Source organism: Hemitrygon akajei, unplaced genomic scaffold (assembly GCF_048418815.1).
Source record: "Hemitrygon akajei unplaced genomic scaffold, sHemAka1.3 Scf000039, whole genome shotgun sequence".
Taxonomy (NCBI): Eukaryota; Metazoa; Chordata; class Chondrichthyes; order Myliobatiformes; family Dasyatidae; genus Hemitrygon; species Hemitrygon akajei.
Window position 1 is genome coordinate 4,113,110 of NW_027331925.1, and position 22,249 is coordinate 4,135,358.

Here is a 22,249-nt window from a genome sequence, read left to right on the forward strand (position 1 = left end):
ACCAATGCAGAACTCCACACAAATATGCCCTGAACCTGTACCCCTCCATAACCTCCCTGTCTCACTGGAACGTACCAATGCAGAACTCCACAAAAATATGCCCTGAACCTGTACCCCTCCATAACCTCAGTGTCTCACTGGAACGTACCAATGCAGAACTCCACACAAATATGCCCTGAAACTGTAGCCCTCCATAAACTCCCTGTCTCACTGGAACGCACCATTGCAGAACTCCACATAAATATGCCCTGAAACTGTACCCCTTCATAACCTCCCTTTCTCACTGGAACGTACCAATGCAGAAAAACACACAAATATGCACGGAACATGTACACCTACATAACCTCCCTATCTCACTGGAACGTACCAATGCAGAACTCCACACAAATATGCCCTGAACCTGTACCCCTCCATAACCTCCCTGTCTCACTGGAACGTATCAATGCAGAACTCCACAAAAATATGCCCTGAACCTGTACCCCTCCATAACCTCAGTGTCTCACTGGAACGTACCAATGCAGAACTCCACACAAATATGCCCTGAACCTGCACCCCTCCATATCCTCCGTGTTTCACTGGAATGTTCCAATGCAGAACTCCACACAAAAATGCCCTGAACCTGCACCCCTCCATAACCTCCCTGTCTCACTGGAACGTACCAATGCAGAACTCCACAAAAATATGCCCTGAACCTGTACGCTCCAAACCCTACCTGTCTCACTGGAACGTATCAATGAAGTACTACACACAAATATGCCATGAACCTGTATCCCTCCATATCCTCCGTGTCTCACTGGAATGTACCAATGCAGAACTCCACACAAATATGCCCTGAACCTGTACCCCTCCATAACCTCCCTGTCTCACTGGAACGTACCAATACAGAACTCCACACAAATATGCCCTGAAACTGTACCCCTCCATAACATCCCTGTCTCACTGGAACGTACCAATACAGAACTCCACAAAAATATGCCCTGAATATGTACACTCCATAACCTCCCTGTCTCAGTAGAATGTACCAATGCACAACTCCATACAAATATGCCCTGAACCTGTACGCTCCAAAACCTACCTGTCACACTAGAACGTACCAATGAAGAACTCCGCACAAATATGCCATGAACCTGTATCCCTCCATATCTTCCGTGTCTCACTGGAATGTACCAATGCAGAACTCCACACAAATATGCCCTGAACCTGTACGCCTCCATAACCACCCTGTCTCACTGGAACGTACCAATGCAGAACTCCACACAAATATGCCCTGAACCTGCACCCCTCCATATCCTCCGTGTTTCACTGGAATGTTCCAATGCAGAACTCCACACAAAAATGCCCTGAACCTGCACCCCTCCATAACCTCCCTGTCTCACTGGAACGTACCAATGCAGAACTCCACAAAAATATGCCCTGAACCTGTACCCCTCCATAACCTCCCTTTCTCACTGGAACGTACCAATGCAGAAAAACACACAAATATGCACGGAACATGTACACCTACATAACCTCCCTGTCTCACTGGAACGTACCAATGCAGAACTCCACACAAATATGCCCTGAACCTGCACCCCTCCATATCCTCCGTGTTTAACTGGAATGTTCCAATGCAGAACTCCACACAAAAATGCCCTGAACCTGCACCCCTCCATAACCTCCCTGTCTCACTGGAACGTATCAATGCAGAACTCCACAAAAATATGCCCTGAACCTGTACGCTCCAAAACCTACCTGTCTCACTGGAACGTATCAATGAAGTACTACAAACAAATATGCCATGAACCTGTATCCCTCCATATCCTCCGTGTCTCACTGGAATGTACCAATGCAGAACTCCACACAAATATGCCCTGAACCTGTACCCCTCCATAACCTCCCTGTCTCACTGGAACGTACCAATGCAGAACTCCACACAAATATGCCCTGAAACTGTACCCCTCCATAACATCCCTGTCTCACTGGAACGTACCAATACAGAACTCCACAAAAATATGCCCTGAATATGTACACTCCATAACCTCCCTGTCTCAGTAGAATGTACCAATGCACAACTACATACAAATATGCCCTGAACCTGTACGCTCCAAAACCTACATGTCACACTAGAACGTACCAATGAAGAACTCCGCACAAATATGCCATGAACCTGTATCCCTCCATATCTTCCGTGTCTCACTGGAATGTACCAATGCAGAACTCCACACAAATATGCCCTGAACCTGTACGCCTCCAGAACCACCCTGTCTCACTGGAACGTACCAATGCAGAACTCCACACAAATATGCCCTGAAACTGTACCCCTCAATATCCTCCGTGTCTCACTGGAACGTACCAATGCAGAACTCCACACAAATATGCCCTGAACCTGCACCCCTCCATATCCTCCGTGTCTCACTGGAATGTTCCAATGCAGAACTCCACATAAATATGCCCTGAACCTGTACCCCTCCATAACCTCCCTGTCTCACTGGAATGTACCAATGCAGAACTCCACACAAAAATGCCCTGAAACTGTACCCCTCCATAAACTCCCTGTCTCACTGGAACGTACCATTGCAGAACTCCACATAAATTTGCCCTGAAACTGTACCCCTCCATAACCTCCCTTTCTCACTGGAACGTACCAATGCAGAAAAACACACAAATATGCACGGAACATGTACACCTACATAACCTCCCTATCTCACTGGAACGTACCAATGCAGAACTCCACACAAATATGCCCTGAACCTGTACCCCTCCATAACCTCCCTGTCTCACTGGAACGTACCAATGCTGAACTCCACAAAAATATGCCCTGAACCTGTAGCCCTCCATAACCTCTGTGTCTCACTGGAACGTACCAATGCAGAACTCCACACAAATATGCCCTGAACCTGCACCCCTCCACATCCTCCGTGTTTCACTGGAATGTTCCAATGCAGAACTCCACACAAAAATGCCCAGAACCTGCACCCCTCCATAACCTCCCTGTCTCACTGGAACGTTCCAATGCAGAACTCCACAAAAATATGCCCTGAACCTGTACGCTCCAAAACCTACCTGTCTCACTGGAACGTATCTATGAAGTACTACACACAAATATGCCATGAACCTGTATCCCTCCATATCATCCGTGTCTCACTGGAATGTACCAATGCAGAACTCCACACAAATATGCCCTGAAACTGTACCCCTCCATAACATCCCTGTCTCACTGGAACGTACCAATACAGAACTCCACAAAAATATGCCCTGAATATGTACACTCCATAACCTCCCTGTCTCAGTAGAATGTACCAATGCAGAACTCCACACAAAAATGCCCTGAAACTGTAGCCCTCCATAAACTCCCTGTCTCACTGGAACGCACCATTGCAGAACTCCACATAAATATGCCCTGAAACTGTACCCCTTCATAACCTCCCTTTCTCACTGGAACGTACCAATGCAGAAAAACACACAAATATGCACGGAACATGTACACCTACATAACCTCCCTATCTCACTGGAACGTACCAATGCAGAACTCCACACAAATATGCCCTGAACCTGTACCCCTCCATAACCTCCCTGTCTCACTGGAACGTACCAATACAGAACTCCACACAAATATGCCCTGAAACTGTACCCCTCCATAACATCCCTGTCTCACTGGAACGTACCAATACAGAACTCCACAAAAATATGCCCTGAATATGTACACTCCATAACCTCCCTGTCTCAGTAGAATGTACCAATGCACAACTCCATACAAATATGCCCTGAACCTGTACGCTCCAAAACCTACCTGTCACACTAGAACGTACCAATGAAGAACTCCGCACAAATATGCCATGAACCTGTATCCCTCCATATCTTCCGTGTCTCACTGGAATGTACCAATGCAGAACTCCACACAAATATGCCCTGAACCTGTACGCCTCCATAACCACCCTGTCTCACTGGAACGTACCAATGCAGAACTCCACACAAATATGCCCTGAACCTGCACCCCTCCATATCCTCCGTGTTTCACTGGAATGTTCCAATGCAGAACTCCACACAAAAATGCCCTGAACCTGCACCCCTCCATAACCTCCCTGTCTCACTGGAACGTACCAATGCAGAACTCCACAAAAATATGCCCTGAACCTGTACCCCTCCATAACCTCCCTTTCTCACTGGAACGTACCAATGCAGAAAAACACACAAATATGCACGGAACATGTACACCTACATAACCTCCCTGTCTCACTGGAACGTACCAATGCAGAACTCCACACAAATATGCCCTGAACCTGCACCCCTCCATATCCTCCGTGTTTCACTGGAATGTTCCAATGCAGAACTCCACACAAAAATGCCCTGAACCTGCACCCCTCCATAACCTCCCTGTCTCACTGGAACGTATCAATGCAGAACTCCACAAAAATATGCCCTGAACCTGTACGCTCCAAAACCTACCTGTCTCACTGGAACGTATCAATGAAGTACTACAAACAAATATGCCATGAACCTGTATCCCTCCATATCCTCCGTGTCTCACTGGAATGTACCAATGCAGAACTCCACACAAATATGCCCTGAACCTGTACGCCTCCAGAACCACCCTGTCTCACTGGAACGTACCAATGCAGAACTCCACACAAATATGCCCTGAAACTGTACCCCTCAATATCCTCCGTGTCTCACTGGAACGTACCAATGCAGAACTCCACAAAAATATGCCCTGAACCTGCACCCCTCCATATCCTCCGTGTCTCACTGGAATGTTCCAATGCAGAACTCCACATAAATATGCCCTGAACCTGTACCCCTCCATAACCTCCCTGTCTCACTGGAATGTACCAATGCAGAACTCCACACAAAAATGCCCTGAAACTGTACCCCTCCATAAACTCCCTGTCTCACTGGAACGTACCATTGCAGAACTCCACATAAATTTGCCCTGAAACTGTACCCCTCCATAACCTCCCTTTCTCACTGGAACGTACCAATGCAGAAAAACACACAAATATGCACGGAACATGTACACCTACATAACCTCCCTATCTCACTGGAACGTACCAATGCAGAACTCCACACAAATATGCCCTGAACCTGTACCCCTCCATAACCTCCCTGTCTCACTGGAACGTACCAATGCTGAACTCCACAAAAATATGCCCTGAACCTGTAGCCCTCCATAACCTCTGTGTCTCACTGGAACGTACCAATGCAGAACTCCACACAAATATGCCCTGAACCTGCACCCCTCCACATCCTCCGTGTTTCACTGGAATGTTCCAATGCAGAACTCCACACAAAAATGCCCAGAACCTGCACCCCTCCATAACCTCCCTGTCTCACTGGAACGTTCCAATGCAGAACTCCACAAAAATATGCCCTGAACCTGTACGCTCCAAAACCTACCTGTCTCACTGGAACGTATCTATGAAGTACTACACACAAATATGCCATGAACCTGTATCCCTCCATATCATCCGTGTCTCACTGGAATGTACCAATGCAGAACTCCACACAAATATGCCCTGAAACTGTACCCCTCCATAACATCCCTGTCTCACAGGAACGTACCAATACAGAACTCCACAAAAATATGCCCTGAATATGTACACTCCATAACCTCCCTGTCTCAGTAGAATGTACCAATGCAGAACTCCACACAAAAATGCCCTGAAACTGTAGCCCTCCATAAACTCCCTGTCTCACTGGAACGCACCATTGCAGAACTCCACATAAATATGCCCTGAAACTGTACCCCTTCATAACCTCCCTTTCTCACTGGAACGTACCAATGCAGAAAAACACACAAATATGCACGGAACATGTACACCTACATAACCTCCCTATCTCACTGGAACGTACCAATGCAGAACTCCACACAAATATGCCCTGAACCTGTACCCCTCCATAACCTCCCTGTCTCACTGGAACGTACCAATGCAGAACTCCACAAAAATATGCCCTGAACCTGTACCCCTCCATAACCTCAGTGTCTCACTGGAACGTACCAATGCAGAACTCCACACAAATATGCCCTGAACCTGCACCCCTCCATATCCTCCGTGTTTCACTGGAATGTTCCAATGCAGAACTCCACACAAAAATGCCCTGAACCTGCACCCCTCCATAACCTCCCTGTCTCACTGGAACGTACCAATGCAGAACTCCACAAAAATATGCCCTGAACCTGTACGCTCCAAACCCTACCTGTCTCACTGGAACGTATCAATGAAGTACTACACACAAATATGCCATGAACCTGTATCCCTCCATATCCTCCGTGTCTCACTGGAATGTACCAATGCAGAACTCCACACAAATATGCCCTGAACCTGTACCCCTCCATAACCTCCCTGTCTCACTGGAACGTACCAATACAGAACTCCACACAAATATGCCCTGAAACTGTACCCCTCCATAACATCCCTGTCTCACTGGAACGTACCAATACAGAACTCCACAAAAATATGCCCTGAATATGTACACTCCTTAACCTCCCTGTCTCAGTAGAATGTACCAATGCACAACTCCATACAAATATGCCCTGAACCTGTACGCTCCAAAACCTACCTGTCACACTAGAACGTACCAATGAAGAACTCCGCACAAATATGCCATGAACCTGTATCCCTCCATATCTTCCGTGTCTCACTGGAATGTACCAATGCAGAACTCCACACAAATATGCCCTGAACCTGTACGCCTCCATAACCACCCTGTCTCACTGGAACGTACCAATGCAGAACTCCACACAAATATGCCCTGAACCTGCACCCCTCCATATCCTCCGTGTTTCACTGGAATGTTCCAATGCAGAACTCCACACAAAAATGCCCTGAACCTGCACCCCTCCATAACCTCCCTGTCTCACTGGAACGTACCAATGCAGAACTCCACAAAAATATGCCCTGAACCTGTACCCCTCCATAACCTCCCTTTCTCACTGGAACGTACCAATGCAGAAAAACACACAAATATGCACGGAACATGTACACCTACATAACCTCCCTATCTCACTGGAACGTACCAATGCAGAACTCCACACAAATATGCCCTGAACCTGTACCCCTCCATAACCTCCCTGTCTCACTGGAACGTACCAATGCAGAACTCCACAAAAATATGCCCTGAACCTGTACCCCTCCATAACCTCAGTGTCTCACTGGAACGTACCAATGCAGAACTCCACACAAATATGCCCTGAACCTGCACCCCTCCATATCCTCCGTGTTTCACTGGAATGTTCCAATGCAGAACTCCACACAAAAATGCCCTGAACCTGCACCCCTCCATAACCTCCCTGTCTCACTGGAACGTACCAATGCAGAACTCCACAAAAATATGCCCTGAACCTGTACGCTCCAAAACCTACCTGTCTCACTGGAACGTATCAATGAAGTACTACACACAAATATGCCATGAACCTGTATCCCTCCATATCCTCCGTGTCTCACTGGAATGTACCAATGCAGAACTCCACACAAATATGCCCTGAACCTGCACCCCTCCATAACCTCCCTGTCTCACTGGAACGTACCAATGCAGAACTCCACAAAAATATGCCCTGAACCTGGACGCTCCAAAACCTACCTGTCTCACTGGAACGTATCAATGAAGTACTACACACAAATATGCCATGAACCTGTATCCCTCCATATCCTCCGTGTCTCACTGGAATGTACCAATGCAGAACTCCACACAAATATGCCCTGAACCTGTACCCCTCCATAACCTCCCTGTCTCACTGGAACGTACCAATGCAGAACTCCACACAAATATGCCCTGAAACTGTACCCCTCCATAACAACCCTGTCTCACTGGAACGTACCAATACAGAACTCCACAAAAATATGCCCTGAATATGTACACTCCATAACCTCCCTGTCTCAGTAGAATGTACCAATGCAGAACTCCACACAAAAATGCCCTGAAACTGTAGCCCTCCATAAACTCCCTGTCTCACTGGAACGCACCATTGCAGAACTCCACATAAATATGCCCTGAAACTGTACCCCTTCATAACCTCCCTTTCTCACTGGAACGTACCAATGCAGAAAAACACACAAATATGCACGGAACATGTACACCTACATAACCTCCCTATCTCACTGGAACGTACCAATGCAGAACTCCACACAAATATGCCCTGAACCTGTACCCCTCCATAACCTCCCTGTCTCACTGGAACGTACCAATGCAGAACTCCACAAAAATATGCCCTGAACCTGTACCCCTCCATAACCTCAGTGTCTCACTGGAACGTACCAATGCAGAACTCCACACAAATATGCCCTGAACCTGCACCCCTCCATATCCTCCGTGTTTCACTGGAATGTTCCAATGCAGAACTCCACACAAAAATGCCCTGAACCTGCACCCCTCCATAACCTCCCTGTCTCACTGGAACGTACCAGTGCAGAACTCCACAAAAATATGCCCTGAACCTGTACGCTCCAAACCCTACCTGTCTCACTGGAACGTATCAATGAAGTACTACACACAAATATGCCATGAACCTGTATCCCTCCATATCCTCCGTGTCTCACTGGAATGTACCAATGCAGAACTCCACACAAATATGCCCTGAACCTGTACCCCTCCATAACCTCCCTGTCTCACTGGAACGTACCAATACAGAACTCCACACAAATATGCCCTGAAACTGTACCCCTCCATAACATCCCTGTCTCACTGGAACGTACCAATACAGAACTCCACAAAAATATGCCCTGAATATGTACACTCCATAATCTCCCTGTCTCAGTAGAATGTACCAATGCACAACTCCATACAAATATGCCCTGAACCTGTACGCTCCAAAACCTACGTGTCACACTAGAACGTACCAATGAAGAACTCCGCACAAATATGCCATGAACCTGTATCCCTCCATATCTTCCGTGTCTCACTGGAATGTACCAATGCAGAACTCCACACAAATATGCCCTGAACCTGTACGCCTCCATAACCACCCTGTCTCACTGGAACGTACCAATGCAGAACTCCACACAAATATGCCCTGAACCTGCTCCCCTCCATATCCTCCGTGTCTCACTGGAACGTACCAATGCAGAACTCCACAAAAATATGCCCTGAACCTGTACCCCTCCATAACCTCCCTTTCTCACTGGAACGTACCAATGCAGAAAAACACACAAATATGCACGGAACATGTACACCTACATAACCTCCCTATCTCACTGGAACGTACCAATGCAGAACTCCACACAAATATGCCCTGAACCTGTACCCCTCCATAACCTCCCTGTCTCACTGGAACGTACCAATGCAGAACTCCACAAAAATATGCCCTGAACCTGTACCCCTCCATAACCTCAGTGTCTCACTGGAACGTACCAATGCAGAACTCCACACAAATATGCCCTGAACCTGCACCCCTCCATATCCTCCGTGTTTCACTGGAATGTTCCAATGCAGAACTCCACACAAAAATGCCCTGAACCTGCACCCCTCCATAACCTCCCTGTCTCACTGGAACGTACCAATGCAGAACTCCACAAAAATATGCCCTGAACCTGTACGCTCCAAAACCTACCTGTCTCACTGGAACGTATCAATGAAGTACTACACACAAATATGCCATGAACCTGTATCCCTCCATATCCTCCGTGTCTCACTGGAATGTACCAATGCAGAACTCCACACAAATATGCCCTGAACCTGCACCCCTCCATAACCTCCCTGTCTCACTGCAACGTACCAATGCAGAACTCCACAAAAATATGCCCTGAACCTGGACGCTCCAAAACCTACCTGTCTCACTGGAACGTATCAATGAAGTACTACACACAAATATGCCATGAACCTGTATCCCTCCATATCCTCCGTGTCTCACTGGAATGTACCAATGCAGAACTCCACACAAATATGCCCTGAACCTGTACCCCTCCATAACCTCCCTGTCTCACTGGAACGTACCAATACAGAACTCCACAAAAATATGCCCTGAATATGTACACTCCATAACCTCCCTGTCTCAGTAGAATGTACCAATGCACAACTCCATGCAAATATGCCCTGAACCTGTACGCTCCAAAACCTACATGTCACACTAGAACGTACCAATGCAGAACTCCACACAAATATGCCCTGAACCTGTACGCCTCCATAACCACCCTGTCTCACTGGAACGTACCAATGCAGAACTCCACACAAATATGCCCTGAAACTGTACCCCTCAATATCCTCCGTGTCTCACTGGAACGTACCAATGCAGAACTCCACACAAATATGCCCTGAACCTGCACCCCTCCATATCCTCCGTGTCTCACTGGAATGTTCCAATGCAGAACTCCACATAAATATGCCCTGAACCTGTACCCCTCCATAACCTCCCTGTCTCACTGGAATGTACCAATGCAGAACTCCACACAAAAATGCCCTGAAACTGTACCCCTCCATAAACTCCCTGTCTCACTGGAACGTACCATTGCAGAACTCCACATAAATTTGCCCTGAAACTGTACCCCTCCATAACCTCCCTTTCTCACTGGAACGTACCAATGCAGAAAAACACACAAATATGCACGGAACATGTACACCTACATAACCTCCCTATCTCACTGGAACGTACCAATGCAGAACTCCACAAAAATATGCCCTGAACCTGTACCCCTCCATAACCTCCCTGTCTCACTGGAACGTACGAATGCTGAACTCCACAAAAATATGCCCTGAACCTGTAGCCCTCCATAACCTCTGTGTCTCACTGGAACGTACCAATGCAGAACTCCACACAAATATGCCCTGAACCTGCACCCTTCCATATCCTCCGTGTTTCACTGGAATGTTCCAATGCAGAACTCCGCACAAAAATGCCCTGAACCTGCACCCCTCCATAACCTCCCTGTCTCACTGGAAAGTACCAATGCAGAACTCCACAAAAATATGCCCTGAACCTGTACGCTCCAAAACCTACCTGTCTCACTGGAACGTATCAATGAAGTACTACACACAAATATGCCATGAACCTGTATCCCTCCATATCCTCCGTGTCTCACTGGAATGTACCAATGCAGAACTCCACACAAATATGCCCTGAACCTGTACCCCTCCATAACCTCCCTGTCTCACTGGAACGTACCAATGCAGAACTCCACACAAATATGCCCTGAAACTGTACCCCTCCATAACATCCCTGTCTCACTGGAACGTACCAATACAGAACTCCACAAAAATATGCCCTGAATATGTACACTCCATAACCTCCCTGTCTCAGTGGAATGTACCAATGCACAACTCCATACAAATATGCCCTGAACCTGTACGCTCCAAAACCTACCTGTCACACTAGAACGTACCAATGATGAACTCCGCACAAATATGCCATGAACCTGTATCCCTCCATATCTTCCGTGTCTCACTGGAATGTACCAATGCAGAACTCCACACAAATATGCCCTGAACCTGTACGCCTCCATAACCACCCTGTCTCACTGGAACGTACCAATGCAGAACTCCACACAAATATGCCCTGAACCTGCACCCCTCCATATCCTCCGTGTCTCACTGGAATGTTCCAATGCAGAACTCCACATAAATATGCCCTGAACCTGTACCCCTCCATAACCTCCCTGTCTCACTGGAATGTACCAATGCAGAACTCCACACAAAAATGCCCTGAAACTGTACCCCTCCATAAACTCCCTGTCTCACTGGAACGTACCATTGCAGAACTCCACATAAATTTGCCCTGAAACTGTACCCCTCCATAACCTCCCTTTCTCACTGGAACGTACCAATGCAGAAAAACACACAAATATGCACGGAACATGTACACCTACATAACCTCCCTATCTCACTGGAACGTACCAATGCAGAACTCCACACAAATATGCCCTGAACCTGTACCCCTCCATAACCTCCCTGTCTCACTGGAACGTACGAATGCAGATCTCCACAAAAATATGCCCTGAACCTGTAGCCCTCCATAACCTCAGTGTCTCACTGGAACGTACCAATGCAGAACTCCACACAAATATGCCCTGAACCTGCACCCCTCCATATCCTCCGTGTTTCAATGGAATGTTCCAATGCAGAACTCCACACAAAAATGCCCTGAACCTGCACCCCTCCAAAACCTCCCTGTCTCACTGGAACGTACCAATGCAGAACTCCACAAAAATATGCCCTGAACCTGTACGCTCCAAAACCTACCTGTCTCACTGGAACGTATCAATGAAGTACTACACACAAATATGCCATGATCCTGTATCCCTCTATATCCTCCGTGTCTCACTGGAATGTACCAATGCAGAACTCCACACAAATATGCCCTGAACCTGCACCCCTCCATAACCTCCCTGTCTCACTGGAACGTACCAATGCGGAACTCCACAAAAATATGCCCTGAACCTGTACGCTCCAAAACCTACCTGTCTCACTGGAACGTATCAATAAAGTACTACAAACAAATATGCCATGAACCTGTATCCCTCCATATCCTCCGTGTCTCACTGGAATGTACCAATGCAGAACTCCACACAAATATGCCCTGAACCTGTACCCCTCCATAACCTCCCTGTCTCACTGGAACGTACCAATGCAGAACTCCACACAAATATGCCCTGAAATTGTACCCCTCCATAACATCCCTGTCTCACTGGAACGTACCAATACAGAACTCCACAAAAATATGCCCTGAATATGTACACTCCATAACCTCCCTGTCTCAGTAGAATGTACCAATGCACAACTACATACAAATATGCCCTGAACCTGTACGCTCCAAAACCTACATGTCACACTAGAACGTACCAATGAAGAACTTCGCACAAATATGCCATGAACCTGTATCCCTCCATATCTTCCGTGTCTCACTGGAATGTACCAATGCAGAACTCCACACAAATATGCCCTGAACCTGTACGCCTCCATAACCACCCTGTCTCACTGGAACGTACCAATGCAGAACTCCACACAAATATGCCCTGAAACTGTACCCCTCAATATCCTCCGTGTCTCACTGGAACGTACCAATGCAGAACTCCACACAAATATGCCCTGAACCTGCACCCCTCCATATCCTCCGTGTCTCACTGGAATGTTCCAATGCAGAACTCCACATAAATATGCCCTGAACCTGTACCCCTCCATAACCTCCCTGTCTCACTGGAATGTACCAATGCAGAACTCCACACAAAAATGCCCTGAAACTGTACCCTCCATAAACTCCCTGTCTCACTGGAACGTACCATTGCAGAACTCCACATAAATTTGCCCTGAAACTGTACCCCTCCATAACCTCCCTTTCTCACTGGAACGTACCAATGCAGAAAAACACACAAATATGCACGGAACATGTACACCTACATAACCTCCCTATCTCACTGGAACGTACCAATGCAGAACTCCACACAAATATGCCCTGAACCTGTACCCCTCCATAACCTCCCTGTCTCACTGGAACGTACCAATGCTGAACTCCACAAAAATATGCCCTGAACCTGTACCCCTCCATAACCTCCCTGTCTCACTGGAACGTACGAATGCTGAACTCCACAAAAATATGCCCTGAACCTGTAGCCCTCCATAACCTCTGTGTCTCACTGGAACGTACCAATGCAGAACTCCACACAAATATGCCCTGAACCTGCACCCTTCCATATCCTCCGTGTTTCACTGGAATGTTCCAATGCAGAACTCCGCACAAAAATGCCCTGAACCTGCACCCCTCCATAACCTCCCTGTCTCACTGGAAAGTACCAATGCAGAACTCCACAAAAATATGCCCTGAACCTGTACGCTCCAAAACCTACCTGTCTCACTGGAACGTATCAATGAAGTACTACACACAAATATGCCATGAACCTGTATCCCTCCATATCCTCCGTGTCTCACTGGAATGTACCAATGCAGAACTCCACACAAATATGCCCTGAACCTGTACCCCTCCATAACCTCCCTGTCTCACTGGAACGTACCAATGCAGAACTCCACACAAATATGCCCTGAAACTGTACCCCTCCATAACATCCCTGTCTCACTGGAACGTACCAATACAGAACTCCACAAAAATATGCCCTGAATATGTACACTCCATAACCTCCCTGTCTCAGTGGAATGTACCAATGCACAACTCCATACAAATATGCCCTGAACCTGTACGCTCCAAAACCTACCTGTCACACTAGAACGTACCAATGATGAACTCCGCACAAATATGCCATGAACCTGTATCCCTCCATATCTTCCGTGTCTCACTGGAATGTACCAATGCAGAACTCCACACAAATATGCCCTGAACCTGTACGCCTCCATAACCACCCTGTCTCACTGGAACGTACCAATGCAGAACTCCACACAAATATGCCCTGAACCTGCACCCCTCCATATCCTCCGTGTCTCACTGGAATGTTCCAATGCAGAACTCCACATAAATATGCCCTGAACCTGTACCCCTCCATAACCTCCCTGTCTCACTGGAATGTACCAATGCAGAACTCCACACAAAAATGCCCTGAAACTGTACCCCTCCATAAACTCCCTGTCTCACTGGAACGTACCATTGCAGAACTCCACATAAATTTGCCCTGAAACTGTACCCCTCCATAACCTCCCTTTCTCACTGGAACGTACCAATGCAGAAAAACACACAAATATGCACGGAACATGTACACCTACATAACCTCCCTATCTCACTGGAACGTACCAATGCAGAACTCCACACAAATATGCCCTGAACCTGTACCCCTCCATAACCTCCCTGTCTCACTGGAACGTACGAATGCAGATCTCCACAAAAATATGCCCTGAACCTGTAGCCCTCCATAACCTCAGTGTCTCACTGGAACGTACCAATGCAGAACTCCACACAAATATGCCCTGAACCTGCACCCCTCCATATCCTCCGTGTTTCAATGGAATGTTCCAATGCAGAACTCCACACAAAAATGCCCTGAACCTGCACCCCTCCAAAACCTCCCTGTCTCACTGGAACGTACCAATGCAGAACTCCACAAAAATATGCCCTGAACCTGTACGCTCCAAAACCTACCTGTCTCACTGGAACGTATCAATGAAGTACTACACACAAATATGCCATGATCCTGTATCCCTCTATATCCTCCGTGTCTCACTGGAATGTACCAATGCAGAACTCCACACAAATATGCCCTGAACCTGCACCCCTCCATAACCTCCCTGTCTCACTGGAACGTACCAATGCGGAACTCCACAAAAATATGCCCTGAACCTGTACGCTCCAAAACCTACCTGTCTCACTGGAACGTATCAATAAAGTACTACAAACAAATATGCCATGAACCTGTATCCCTCCATATCCTCCGTGTCTCACTGGAATGTACCAATGCAGAACTCCACACAAATATGCCCTGAACCTGTACCCCTCCATAACCTCCCTGTCTCACTGGAACGTACCAATGCAGAACTCCACACAAATATGCCCTGAAATTGTACCCCTCCATAACATCCCTGTCTCACTGGAACGTACCAATACAGAACTCCACAAAAATATGCCCTGAATATGTACACTCCATAACCTCCCTGTCTCAGTAGAATGTACCAATGCACAACTACATACAAATATGCCCTGAACCTGTACGCTCCAAAACCTACATGTCACACTAGAACGTACCAATGAAGAACTTCGCACAAATATGCCATGAACCTGTATCCCTCCATATCTTCCGTGTCTCACTGGAATGTACCAATGCAGAACTCCACACAAATATGCCCTGAACCTGTACGCCTCCATAACCACCCTGTCTCACTGGAACGTACCAATGCAGAACTCCACACAAATATGCCCTGAAACTGTACCCCTCAATATCCTCCGTGTCTCACTGGAACGTACCAATGCAGAACTCCACACAAATATGCCCTGAACCTGCACCCCTCCATATCCTCCGTGTCTCACTGGAATGTTCCAATGCAGAACTCCACATAAATATGCCCTGAACCTGTACCCCTCCATAACCTCCCTGTCTCACTGGAATGTACCAATGCAGAACTCCACACAAAAATGCCCTGAAACTGTACCCTCCATAAACTCCCTGTCTCACTGGAACGTACCATTGCAGAACTCCACATAAATTTGCCCTGAAACTGTACCCCTCCATAACCTCCCTTTCTCACTGGAACGTACCAATGCAGAAAAACACACAAATATGCACGGAACATGTACACCTACATAACCTCCCTATCTCACTGGAACGTACCAATGCAGAACTCCACACAAATATGCCCTGAACCTGTACCCCTCCATAACCTCCCTGTCTCACTGGAACGTACCAATGCTGAACTCCACAAAAATATGCCCTGAACCTGTAGCCCTCCATAACCTCTGTGTCTCACTGGAACGTACCAATGCGGAACTCCACAAAAATATGCCCTGAACCTGTACGCTCCAAAACCTACCTGTCTCACTGGAACGTATCAATGAAGTACTACAAACAAATATGCCATGAACCTGTATCCCTCCATATCCTCCGTGTCTCACTGGAATGTACCAATGCAGAACTCCACACAAATATGCCCTGAACCTGTACCCCTCCATAACCTCCCTGTCTCACTGGAACGTACCAATGCAGAACTCCACACAAATATGCCCTGAAACTGTACCCCTCCATAACATCCCTGTCTCACTGGAACGTACCAATACAGAACTCCACAAAAATATGCCCTGAATATGTACACTCCATAACCTCCCTGTCTCAGTAGAATGTACCAATGCACAACTACATACAAATATGCCCTGAACCTGTACGCTCCAAAACCTACATGTCACACTAGAACGTACCAATGAAGAACTCCGCACAAATATGCCATGAACCTGTATCCCTCCATATCTTCCGTGTCTCACTGGAATGTACCAATGCAGAACTCCACACAAATATGCCCTGAACCTGTACGCCTCCAGAACCACCCTGTCTCACTGGAACGTACCAATGCAGAACTCCACACAAATATGCCCTGAAACTGTACCCCTCAATATCCTCCGTGTCTCACTGGAACGTACCAATGCAGAACTCCACACAAATATGCCCTGAACCTGCACCCCTCCATATCCTCCGTGTCTCACTGGAATGTTCCAATGCAGAACTCCACATAAATATGCCCTGAACCTGTACCCCTCCATAACCTCCCTGTCTCACTGGAATGTACCAATGCAGAACTCCACACAAAAATGCCCTGAAACTGTACCCCTCCATAAACTCCCTGTCTCACTGGAACGTACCATTGCAGAACTCCACATAAATTTGCCCTGAAACTGTACCCCTCCATAACCTCCCTTTCTCACTGGAACGTACCAATGCAGAAAAACACACAAATATGCACGGAACATGTACACCTACATAACCTCCCTATCTCACTGGAACGTACCAACGCAGAACTCCACACAAATATGCCCTGAACCTGTACCCCTCCATAACCTCCCTGTCTCACTGGAACGTACCAATGCTGAACTCCACAAAAATATGCCCTGAACCTGTAGCCCTCCATAACCTCTGTGTCTCACTGGAACGTACCAATGCAGAACTCCACACAAATATGCCCTGAACCTGCACCCCTCCACATCCTCCGTGTTTCACTGGAATGTTCCAATGCAGAACTCCACACAAAAATGCCCAGAACATGCACCCCTCCATAACCTCCCTGTCTCACTGGAACGTTCCAATGCAGAACTCCACAAAAATATGCCCTGAACCTGTACGCTCCAAAACCTACCTGTCTCACTGGAACGTATCTATGAAGTACTACACACAAATATGCCATGAACCTGTATCCCTCCATATCATCCGTGTCTCACTGGAATGTACCAATGCAGAACTCCACACAAATATGCCCTGAAACTGTACCCCTCCATAACATCCCTGTCTCACTGGAACGTACCAATACAGAACTCCACAAAAATATGCCCTGAATATGTACACTCCATAACCTCCCTGTCTCAGTAGAATGTACCAATGCAGAACTCCACACAAAAATGCCCTGAAACTGTAGCCCTCCATAAACTCCCTGTCTCACTGGAACGCACCATTGCAGAACTCCACATAAATATGCCCTGAAACTGTACCCCTTCATAACCTCCCTTTCTCACTGGAACGTACCAATGCAGAAAAACACACAAATATGCACGGAACATGTACACCTACATAACCTCCCTATCTCACTGGAACGTACCAATGCAGAACTCCACACAAATATGCCCTGAACCTGTACCCCTCCATAACCTCCCTGTCTCACTGGAACGTACCAATGCAGAACTCCACAAAAATATGCCCTGAACCTGTACCCCTCCATAACCTCAGTGTCTCACTGGAACGTACCAATGCAGAACTCCACACAAATATGCCCTGAACCTGCACCCCTCCATATCCTCCGTGTTTCACTGGAATGTTCCAATGCAGAACTCCACACAAAAATGCCCTGAACCTGCACCCCTCCATAACCTCCCTGTCTCACTGGAACGTACCAATGCAGAACTCCACAAAAATATGCCCTGAACCTGTACGCTCCAAACCCTACCTGTCTCACTGGAACGTATCAATGAAGTACTACACACAAATATGCCATGAACCTGTATCCCTCCATATCCTCCGTGTCTCACTGGAATGTACCAATGCAGAACTCCACACAAATATGCCCTGAACCTGTACCCCTCCATAACCTCCCTGTCTCACTGGAACGTACCAATACAGAACTCCACACAAATATGCCCTGAAACTGTACCCCTCCATAACATCCCTGTCTCACTGGAACGTACCAATACAGAACTCCACAAAAATATGCCCTGAATATGTACACTCCATAACCTCCCTGTCTCAGTAGAATGTACCAATGCACAACTCCATACAAATATGCCCTGAACCTGTACGCTCCAAAACCTACCTGTCACACTAGAACGTACCAATGAAGAACTCCGCACAAATATGCCATGAACCTGTATCCCTCCATATCTTCCGTGTCTCACTGGAATGTACCAATGCAGAACTCCACACAAATATGCCCTGAACCTGTACGCCTCCATAACCACCCTGTCTCACTGGAACGTACCAATGCAGAACTCCACACAAATATGCCCTGAACCTGCACCCCTCCATATCCTCCGTGTTTCACTGGAATGTTCCAATGCAGAACTCCACACAAAAATGCCCTGAACCTGCACCCCTCCATAACCTCCCTGTCTCACTGGAACGTACCAATGCAGAACTCCACAAAAATATGCCCTGAACCTGTACCCCTCCATAACCTCCCTTACTCACTGGAACGTACCAATGCAGAAAAACACACAAATATGCACGGAACATGTACACCTACATAACCTCCCTATCTCACTGGAACGTACCAATGCAGAACTCCACACAAATATGCCCTGAACCTGTACCCCTCCATAACCTCCCTGTCTCACTGGAACGTACCAATGCAGAACTCCACAAAAATATGCCCTGAACCTGTACCCCTCCATAACCTCAGTGTCTCACTGGAACGTACCAATGCAGAACCCCACACAAATATGCCCTGAACCTGCACCCCTCCATATCCTCCGTGTTTCACTGGAATGTTCCAATGCAGAACTCCACACAAAAATGCCCTGAACCTGCACCCCTCCATAACCTCCCTGTCTCACTGGAACGTACCAATGCAGAACTCCACAAAAATATGCCCTGAACCTGTACGCTCCAAAACCTACCTGTCTCACTGGAACGTATCAATGAAGTACTACACACAAATATGCCATGAACCTGTATCCCTCCATATCCTCCGTGTCTCACTGGAATGTACCAATGCAGAACTCCACACAAATATGCCCTGAACCTGCACCCCTCCATAACCTCCCTGTCTCACTGGAACGTACCAATGCAGAACTCCACAAAAATATGCCCTGAACCTGGACGCTCCAAAACCTACCTGTCTCACTGGAACGTATCAATGAAGTACTACACACAAATATGCCATGAACCTGTATCCCTCCATATCCTCCGTGTCTCACTGGAATGTACCAATGCAGAACTCCACACAAATATGCCCTGAACCTGTACCCCTCCATAACCTCCCCTTCTCACTGGAACGTACCAATGCAGAACTCCACACAAATATGCCCTGAAACTGTACCCCTCCATAACATCCCTGTCTCACTGGAACGTACCAATACAGAACTCCACAAAAATATGCCCTGAATATGTACACTCCATAACCTCCCTGTCTCAGTAGAATGTACCAATGCAGAACTCCACACAAAAATGCCCTGAAACTGTAGCCCTACATAAACTCCCTGTCTCACTGGAACGCACCATTGCAGAACTCCACATAAATATGCCCTGAAACTGTACCCCTTCATAACCTCCCTTTCTCACTGGAACGTACCAATGCAGAAAAACACACAAATATGCACGGAACATGTACACCTACATAACCTCCCTATCTCACTGGAACGTACCAATGCAGAACTCCACACATATATGCCCTGAACCTGTACCCCTCCATAACCTCCCTGTCTCACTGGAACGTACCAATGCAGAACTCCACAAAAATATGCCCTGAACCTGTACCCCTCCATAACCTCAGTGTCTCACTGGAACGTACCAATGCAGAACTCCACACAAATATGCCCTGAACCTGCACCCCTCCATATCCTCCGTGTTTCACTGGAATGTTCCAATGCAGAACTCCACACAAAAATGCCCTGAACCTGCTCCCCTCCATAACCTCCCTGTCTCACTGGAACGTACCAATGCAGAACTCCACAAAAATATGCCCTGAACCTGTACGCTCCAAACCCTACCTGTCTCACTGGAACGTATCAATGAAGTACTACACACAAATATGCCATGAACCTGTATCCCTCCATATCCTCCGTGTCTCACTGGAATGTACCAATGCAGAACTCCACACAAATATGCCCTGAACCTGTACCCCTCCATAACATCCCTGTCTCACTGGAACGTACCAATACAGAACTCCACAAAAATATGCCCTGAATATGTACACTCCATAACCTCCCTGTCTCAGTAGAATGTACCAATGCACAACTCCATACAAATATGCCCTGAACCTGTACGCTCCAAAACCTACCTGTCACACTAGAACGTACCAATGAAGAACTCCGCACAAATATGCCATGAACCTGTATCCCTCCATATCTTCCGTGTCTCACTGGAATGTACCAATGCAGAACTCCACACAAATATGCCCTGAACCTGTACGCCTCCATAACCACCCTGTCTCAATGGAACGTACCAATGCAGAACTCCACACAAATATGCCCTGAACCTGCACCCCTCCATATCCTCCGTGTTTCACTGGAATGTTCCAATGCAGAACTCCACACAAAAATGCCCTGAACCTGCACCCCTCCATAACCTCCCTGTCTCACTGGAACGTACCAATGCAGAACTCCACAAAAATATGCCCTGAACCTGTACCCCTCCATAACCTCCCTTTCTCACTGGAACGTACCAATGCAGAAAAACACACAAATATGCACGGAACATGTACACCTACATAACCTCCCTATCTCACTGGAACGTACCAATGCAGAACTCCACACAAACATGCCCTGAACCTGTACCCCTCCATAACCTCCCTGTCTCACTGGAACGTACCAATGCAGAACTCCACAAAAATATGCCCTGAACCTGTACCCCTCCATAACCTCAGTGTCTCACTGGAACGTACCAATGCAGAACTCCACACAAATATGCCCTGAACCTGCACCCCTCCATATCCTCCGTGTTTCACTGGAATGTTCCAATGCAGAACTCCACACAAAAATGCCCTGAACCTGCACCCCTCCATAACCTCCCTGTCTCAGTGGAACGTACCAATGCAGAACTCCACAAAAATATGCCCTGAACCTGTATGCTCCAAAACCTACCTGTCTTACTGGAACGTATCAATGAAGTACTACACACAAATATGCCATGAACCTGTATCCCTCCATATCCTCCGTGTCTCACTGGAATGTACCAATGCAGAACTCCACACAAATATGCCCTGAACCTGCACCCCTCCATAACCTCCCTGTCTCACTGGAACGTACCAATGCAGAACTCCACAAAAATATGCCCTGAACCTGGACGCTCCAAAACCTACCTGTCTCACTGGAACGTATCTATGAAGTACTACACACAAATATGCCATGAACCTGTATCCCTCCATATCATCCGTGTCTCACTGGAATGTACCAATGCAGAACTCCACACAAATATGCCCTGAAACTGTACCCCTCCATAACATCCCTGTCTCACTGGAACGTACCAATACAGAACTCCACAAAAATATGCCCTGAATATGTACA